Source organism: Triturus cristatus, chromosome 1_2 (assembly GCF_964204655.1).
Source record: "Triturus cristatus chromosome 1_2, aTriCri1.1, whole genome shotgun sequence".
In the NCBI taxonomy this organism is placed as follows: domain Eukaryota; kingdom Metazoa; phylum Chordata; class Amphibia; order Caudata; family Salamandridae; genus Triturus; species Triturus cristatus.
The window spans coordinates 396,973,366-396,982,316 of record NC_140580.1 but is presented as its reverse complement, the minus strand read 5'-3'; positions in this window follow the sequence as shown (position 1 = coordinate 396,982,316).

Sequence of the window (8,951 nt, the reverse complement as noted above, 5' to 3'; positions counted from 1 at the left end):
CTTTGTGCCTGACAAAATTCTTCCCGGGTAGGCCCTCCTTCCACATGCCAGTCAGCAAGGGTCGGCAAGTCCTCCACAGGAATGACATCTACCTCCGCGGACTCCGGGGGCACCTCTGCGGCCTCCCCATCCACCTCATGGGGCATGTCCTCTACCACCTTCTTCTTCCCATGCTTGGCTTTGGGTTGGGCCATGATTCCCGGCTCCAATCCAGGGTGAGTTCCCTGCCGGGCAGCCGTGGACCGCGTGACTGCGCAAGTCCACCCTGGTAATCCCAGCATCTCTGTGTGCGCATGAAACTCGACATCTTTCCACTTGGTGTGCTCTAGGTCGTTCCCTAGCAAGCACCCCACAGGCAAGGCAGGGCTCACAGCAACTCTCAGTAGGCCACCGCAACACCCATTGAGTTTGACGCTACCGCCTATTATCAAGGGCGGCAATAATAGGGCATCACTCGGAACTGGTAGTGGCCCTCGGGGGTGGAGAATGCTGTCTTCTCCCTTGCTCCATTGGCCATGGCAATCTGCCAATATCCGGATGTCAGGTCAATGGTGCTGAGGTACCGGGCTGCTCCCAGCCGGTCCACCAGCTCGTCCGCACGTGGGATGGGGTGAGCATCTGTCTTCGTGACAGAGTTCAACCCCCGGTAGTCCACACAGAACCGAAGCTCTGGCGTCGTACCCGGTGGGGCCGCTTTCGGTACCAACACCACTGGACTAGCCCACGGGCTGCTGGAAGGTTCTATCACCCCCAGCTCCCGCATTTTTGCCACCTCACGCTGGATGCTATCCTTCACTCGGTCAGAGAGCCGGTAAGACTTGTTCTTCACCGGGGGGCTGTCCCCTGTGTCCACATCATGGGTACACAAATGAGTGATTCCAGGCGTGAGGGAGAACAACGAGGCGAACTGTCCCAGGACATGGCGACAGTCCCTCTATTGCTCTGGGGTCAAGGATGGGGAGAGGACTACACCTTCCACCGAACCATCCTTCTCTTGTACCGCTAGAAGGTCAGGAAGAGCTTCACTCTCCCCCTCTTCGCTCCCATCCGTCACCATAAGGATAGCAAGCTCTGATCGCTTATGGTGCGGCTTCAGGCGGTTGACGTGGAGCACCATGAGGGGCTGCCGGGGGGTTTTCACATCGACAACGTACGTGGTCTGGCCTCGTCGCTCCACAATGTCGTACGGGCCAGTCCACCGGTCCTGGAGGGCACAAAGCTCCCCAGGTTCCATAACCCACACCTTCTGTCCAACGTCCAACTCGACCGTCCGAGCGTTGCGGTCATACCACTACTTCATCACGGTCTGGCTAGCCTCCAGGTTCTCTGTGGCTGCCTTCCACAGCTTGGCCATCTGGCTGCGGAACGCCAGCATGTAGCTGACAATGTCACGGGGAAGCTTCTGCGAAGTCTTCTCCCACCCCTCTTTCACCAAACTGAGGGGACCCCTAACGGGATGGCCATAGAGCAACTCAAACGGGCTGAACCCGACTCCCTTCTGCGGTACCTCCCGGTAGGAGAATAACAAGCAGGGGAGGAGGACGTCCCATTTACGCCTCAAGCCCTCTGGAAGGCTTCGGATCATCCCCTTCAATGTTTTATTGAAGCGCTCTACAAGTCCGTTAGTCTGGGGGTGGTAAGGAGTGGAGAACAGGTAGGTCACCCCACACTCCTTCCACATGGCCTGCATGTAGGCCGACATGAAATTCGTGCCCCTGTCCGACACCACGGCCTTGGGGAATCCCACTCGGGTAAAAATCCCCAACAGTGCCCGCGCCACCACCGGTGCAGTGATGGTCCTCAGAGGAATAGCCTCTGGGTACCTTGTGGCGTGGTCCACCAAAACCAAGATGAACCGGTGTCCCGCTGCGGTCGGAGGGTCCAGTGGCCCAACGATATCGATACCGACCCTCTCAAAAGGGGTCCCGACCACGGGGAGCGGTTCCAACGGGACCTTCAACTTAGTCCCAGTCTTGCCACTGGCCTGACAAGACTTGCAGGTCTTACAAAAGGTGTCTGAGGCAATCCTCATCCTGGGCCAATGAAAATGGGGGACCAACTGTGCAAAGGTTTTGTCCTGACCCAGATGTCCGGCTAAGGGTATCTCGTGCGCTAACTCCAGCAGGAAGGCCCGGTAACATTGGGGGACCACTATGGCCCTCGAAGATCCATGTACCGGCACCCTGGGCTCACTGTATAGGAGACCATCCTCCCAATACACATGATAACCTCCCAGCTCCTGACTGGCCACTTGGGCTTCGGCCTGTCGCCGCATGCCTTCAAGCGTGGGGCACGTCCTTTGTGCCTGACAAAATTCTTCCCGGGTAGGCCCTCCTTCCACATGCCAGTCAGCAAGGGTCGGCAAGTCCTCCACAGGAATGACATCTACCTCCGCGGACTCCGGGGGCACCTCTGCGGCCTCCCCATCCACCTCATGGGGCATGTCCTCTACCACCTTCTTCTTCCCATGCTTGGCTTTGGGTTGGGCCATGATTCCCGGCTCCAATCCAGGGTGAGTTCCCTGCCGGGCAGCCGTGGACCGCGTGACTGCGCAAGTCCACCCTGGTAATCCCAGCATCTCTGTGTGCGCATGAAACTCGACATCTTTCCACTTGGTGTGCTCTAGGTCGTTCCCTAGCAAGCACCCCACAGGCAAGGCAGGGCTCACAGCAACTCTCAGTAGGCCTTTGACTCCTCCCCACTCAAATGGAACACGAGCCCCTGGATAGTGACTCAGACTGCCGTCAGCCAATACGGCCGGATGGAACTCCTCGGGGACTACTTGGTCTGGGGACACCAGCCGCCGCACGACAGTGGTCATGCTGGCCCCTGTGTCCCTCAGAGCTTCCACCTCCTCCCCATTAATTCTCACCCTCTGCTGATACTTAGCAGTGTTTTGGGGCAGGGACACTACGGGGACCACCTCTCTATCCCCAAGTGAAACCAGTGTCAGGCCTGTCCACTCCCCTTCCCTATCTAAGGGCAGCTCCACCCCAAGCACTATACTACTCACCCCAGGACTTTTCCCGCCCGTTGGGGCTGGGGGTCGCTTGCGACACTTGGGATCTCCCCTGTAGTGTCCAATCTCCCCACATTCGTAGCACCGCACAATCCTTGGCTGCTGACTCCTGTCAGGGTAAGTGGGTCTTGTGGAATTGTACGGGGGTGGGGTTCCTACTCCCTTCCCAAACTTATTTTGGGGGCCTTTCGAGAACTCCACCTTTTTATCTCCCCCCTCTTTCTTCTGGGAGAAACCCTGTCCGCCTTTCGAGCCATCTCCCCCGGGGCCCTTGTGAGACACCCGGGTGCTCACCCAAATATCTGCCTCCTCCGCAAGCTCACGGGGGTCCATCAACTTGCGGTCCACCAGATGTTGGCGCAGCTCCGAAAAGCTCTTATCCAAGAGGTGCTCCCTTAAAAAAAGATCGTACAACCCTTGGTAGTCCTGCACCTCGCTGCCACGCACCCAACCATCTAGTGCCTTTCTCGCATAATCAAAAAAATCTACCCATGTCTGTGTGGTCAGCTTATGGCTGCCACGAAACTTCTGCCTGTACCTCTCCGGGTTAAGACCAAACTTTTTTAACAAGGCCTCTTTCATGGGGGCATACCTGACCTGATCCGCCTTGGCCAAATATAGCAAGGTGTCCCTGACATTGGGAGGTATATACCGGTATAAACCACCTCCCCAATTACTCTCGGGTACCCCATGGGCCGTCAAGGCTACCTCGTATGCCTCCAACCATTTCATGATGTCATCCCCCACTGTGTAATTGGCAATTACTTCCTTAGGTAGGTAGAATTTTGACTCGTGAGGTTCCTTAGGTATGCTGCCACCATTGTCCTTATTGGACACGTTCAATTGGAGGGCGCGTAATTCCAGCTCTTTTAGCTGAAGCTCGTGCGCCAGCTTCTTTTCCTCCATTGCCCATCTCTTGTTTTCCCTTTCTTGTTCCAATTTGGCCAATTCCCTTTCTTTCTCGTGTTCTAACTTGGCCAGCTCCCACCTTAACTGCCTCTCCTCCGTCCTGTCCTTGTACTCCTCTGGAGACGCGCTCCTCCTCGACCCTGTCCTACTACTGGCCCCAGAACGTCTCCCTGGGGGCACATTTTCAGACACCTCTTCGTTTAATATGTCGATCACTTCTTGGGCGCTCTCCTCCTGAGGTGCATCTGGTGCCTCCTGCCCCTCATCCCCTCTCCCTTCTGGGTGGGCCTCTACCCATGCCCTAATGGTGGTGCGGAGTTCCGGTCCTTTGGCCTTCCGCATCCCAGGCACCCCATCCCCTGCCCGAACTCCCTCAGTTGCTTACCAGTGTACCCCTCGAGGTCAGCTAACCGGAATTCCATTCTGGCAGGTGGGGACCTAGACACTAAGGAGAAAATTTCCTAGGGTATAGGTAACAGTTATCAGCTAACCAGGACTCTTGCCCTCTCAACCTGGACAGTGGAAATAACAATGCAGCAATCAATGGTTTTGGAGTTCTGGAACAAATAGGCGTTTAATTGTGGCGCCCTCCGCCTCACGGAAGGGTGCTGTATGGTCACAGGTCCTAGGATCCCACCGCTCGCCAACAATGTAGGACCTGGGGTCTCCAGGCCCTATGGGGCGGTAACGTGACACGAGCGGCTGGGCACCCGAAGGTCTGTGTGTAAAGCAACCATACAACACGCCCCTCTCATGAACGGGGAACACACACAATAAGTGACGCCACACAGTATAAATTATGCAAATAATTCAAGTTTATCCAAGTAGAGCTAGATAGATGCAGTTCATAAGATATCAGTGCAATGCATGCATTGTAATACAATCCCTCAAGATACACATACCAGACAGGAGATGTAAATGCAGGTCATAATCTATAAAATGCAATTCATGGAATATACTGGCACTGCGGGAGATGTACATGCAATTCAAGGAGGTGGATATGCACTCTTTACTTTCACCAGCGCGTTATTCACGAGTAGGTTCAGCTACCTGTAGCACCCTAGGGGTGATTACAGCGCTAGGCGCGCTAGGCGGTGACTACCTCTGAAGGGGGCATCTAGCACAGAGCACTACTCGGAATTGATGACAATGGACACTTCAAAACGGAGCATGCAGAACAAAGCGCTCCTCGTAATCAATGACACTTAATACTTTAAAGCGATATTTCAAATCGGGGCATGAAGAGCAGGGCGCTACTCGTAATCAATAGTATTCAATACTTCAAAACGGAACATGACAGGCAGAGCGCTGCTCGTAACCACTTAGCGTTCAGTACTTCAGAACGGAGCATTTAGCGGGGACATGAAGGACAGAGCGCCGCTCGTAATCACTTAGCGTTTGGTACTTCAGAACGGAGCATTTAGCGGGGAGCGCACGGGACTTGAGGAGCGAGTCTCTCGGGCTCTGGTGCAGTTCGTAGGGCACCACGCTTCAGTACCGTTCAAGGGGGCACAAGGAAAGGATCCCTCGGCGGGGTCTCTCTGTCGCGCTGACAAGGGGGACTCCCACGGAGAGGGAACTCGGGCTCAGGGTGCGGTGTGGCTCCCAACCAGTAGGGGGCGCACCGGGGTCACTCCCAGCCTCCAGGCTTACCTTGCTCTCGACGTCGGAAGGCGTCCGCTCCAGCGGCGATGGGGGGATCTCGTCCACGGCCTCGCGCACCTTCACTCACAGCTGCGATGGCAGCGACGGGACCTCGTGACTCTGCAGGGCACTTCTTCCGGCCTCCGGGCCGCCGCGGTGAGCGCGCTGGCTTCCACGTCACAGGGGGGGGCTCCAATTAAGGAGGGGAGCTCCGCGCTCCGCGGAGCACGCTGCCGGGGGTCCCAGGCCAGGTCAGGGAGCGCGGGGGTCACAGCGCTAATACCTGGTCGATCCCCGGTGGTTCTCCAATCGGCTTGGCATCAGGTTTCAGGGGTCAGTCTGGACACGCAGTCTCAGCGCTTGGCATATAAGTTTAGAGTTCAGTCTGGACACGCAGTCTCAGCGCTTGACATATAAGTTTAGAGTTCCGTCTGGACACGCAGTCTCAGAATTCAGTTTCTGTTCTCAGAGGTTAGATGAAGTCTTGTTGGCGCAGATGTATCTGGCGCCCTTCAGAGGTTCTGTTACAATGGGGGGTAGGGTGTGAGTTGGCGACTAGGTCCTTCCTAGTCAGGCTGGGCAGAGGTGCTCTGGGTCCTCCTACTGCTGGGCAAGATCAGTGGGTTTCACAGGGTCCCTCACTCACTTAAGAGACAGCACCTCAATCCTGTCACTCTCAGAGGCATAAGTCCCTGGCTAGGCCCTACCGCCTACACTCCTGCGTGGATTCCCTCACTTAAGTAGCCCTAGGTCAGGTGACCTCTAGCCAAGGCGGCAAAAGTAAAACCCCACCTCTCTTCTAGAAGGTTCCAGCACATTCCAGGAGCTTCCCCATTTTACCTATGGGACAAAAAGGCGGGCTGGTGTCGCAACATTGTTGTGGGGTTCCAGCCAGCTCCTGGCAGCTAGGGTGCTACTATGAAAGACCACTCTGCAGTAGCAGGGGTCTGTGGCAGCCATCTTGGGAGAAGGGAGCACCTGCCCCTTAACACTGGTTGGCAATGAAAAGGCGCTCGGAGACCTAGTCCAACATAAAAATGAGGGTGGAAAAAATGAGGCACGATCAAAAATAGAAGGGGAGACCACCCTAGGGCTGGCAGGTCCAACAGGGCCTCACCACAAATGTGGCTCAACCCTGAAGCAAAATCTTAGGAAATCTTTCTCTCAGTGTCAAGTGCAGTTCTTGTGGTCATCGATTTTCATAATTTTCTAGTTCCCAGTTATGGTCTATATATTTTAGTGGCTTGTCTAAGGTACAGGTTGAAAAGCAAACTGGCACAAAAGACAACATGGGACCACTGGAATTTCTATCACTCAGGGTAAAAAAACCTGATGACACTTAAAAGACCTCTTAGTTCAGCCTAAATACAGGCAGGGAAGCGGGGTCAGATTGAGCCAAAAACTAGCCACAAATTGCGTTTGAGTGAGAAACACCTAGATACAATGTTGTAATTTCTTCTCATCATATTCAAAAAGGTCCACTCTTGACCAAGAGTGAAATCCGCCAGCAGCGGCTCCTCCATTATGGCAGAGGAGCGTTGCACCGCCTGCTGCCTGCGCAGCAGGCGCACATATTCATAAAATGGTAATGAATACCATGTCATTATGTGTGGTAGTCTTGCACTGCTACAGCGCAAGGGCAGGGGGCAAGGCTGATTAGTGTAATTGTACTATCACTTCAGCCCCCTGCCAGGGTGCATGTCAGATTGGCCGGCTGCCTACAGTCGGCCAATATGACATGGGCACTTCAGAGCATGCAATCCCAGGGCTGAGAAACAGCTGAGGGATTGCAGCAGCAAATCAAAATGAGCGCTGGGTTAGCCTGCACATGGTAGGAAGTCCCTTCTTTTTTGCCCCTAGATGCCGAGGAGAGCTCCAGAAGAGAGAGACGGTGGCCAAACCCTGAGGTCAGCAAATGCAACATGTATATGGTGAGTTTTTTGGGATCACGCCTTGCCATATTTTAATGTTGCCAGCCGCTACTGAAATCCACAATCCTGCATTGGGCTATAAATAATTCTTTACTGTTTTCTCAAAGTAGAACATGGAGTAGGAAAAACAGACAGGGCTATTAACAAATGTAACTTCAACTTGTGAGTATTTTACAGGTGTAATTTTTTCATACTCTTTTGAGTAGCTTTCCTACTTTTGGCTATTCAACTTCAGAAAAAGGGGGTAGAGCCAAATTTAGTGTAAGTTATTACTGCCAAAAAGTAAACAGCAATAAATCTTACCCCACATATGGCCAACCACTGATACAGTAACACCCTCCCATAGAAAATAATGGAGATTGGGACTAAAATAAAACCCGATAGAGAATAATGTAAATTATTTAAAATTGTTAAACATGTAAAAAAAAATTTTTTTTTAATGTTTTAGAAATTCTAAATATAATAAATATATATTATTTAATTCTGAAATATTTTAAGAATCTAAAAATAATGTCGCATTCATATTGTATTAAATATATTTAAAATAATTGTAATTAATGTAGACATCACTTTTAATAATTATTGATGTATGGTAAAAATATTTTATCTTAGGTGGGAATTTATTTTTTCGTTTAAAATGCAGAAAAATAAAGTTAATTGTGCTGTATTATTATTTTGCTTTCTAGCTTCAAATAGGTATATGAAGTTAATTTACATTACAATAGTTTTACCATCTCCTCCCACACTATGGAGTCTCCCAAATAGAGAGTAGGAAAAAGTCTACTCTCCTAAAGCCACCAGCCTAGTCAATGTATCTGAATACTGGAAAGGGAACTGAGACTGCTGTAGCTGCAGTATTGGCAGATAAGTGGCTTGGCATGATTCTTTTAGAACTAACACTGCCTTTATTACAGTGGACCACAACATGTTGGTTCATCGGCCAGAAGCAGTAGGTCGGCCTGGGTTTTGCCTTTCATGGTTCTCTTCTTTCTCAAGTGGACAGATGAAAATCTGGATTTTCCCTCCTTTCTAGTCCAAACCTTGTCTGGCTGCTTGTTCTGTGGGTTACTCACTCTCTTCTATTGCTTTCAGTATCTAATTGCAACCACTTACACATCTGATAAAATCCTTTCGAGAGTAATATGTCCCATACATGAATGATGCTCCTTTCATCCTGCACTTACTGTACGTCTCAACTGACCCATAAAATCTGCCTCAGGGTTTTCCAGCGAGGATGAGTGCAAACTTGCTAACGCTTAATACTGGCAAGACTTAGGTCCTTATATTTGGAAAAGATGGCCTGCAGAAATCAGATTTCTTTCCTGCACAGAGGGGGGAGTACTCCCCTCACAACAGTAATCAGTACCTTGGCTTGCACAGATGTGGGTCTGCGCCCCTACAACCCTGATGTTGGATAGTGCCATGTTCAATAATGAAATAAAGTACTT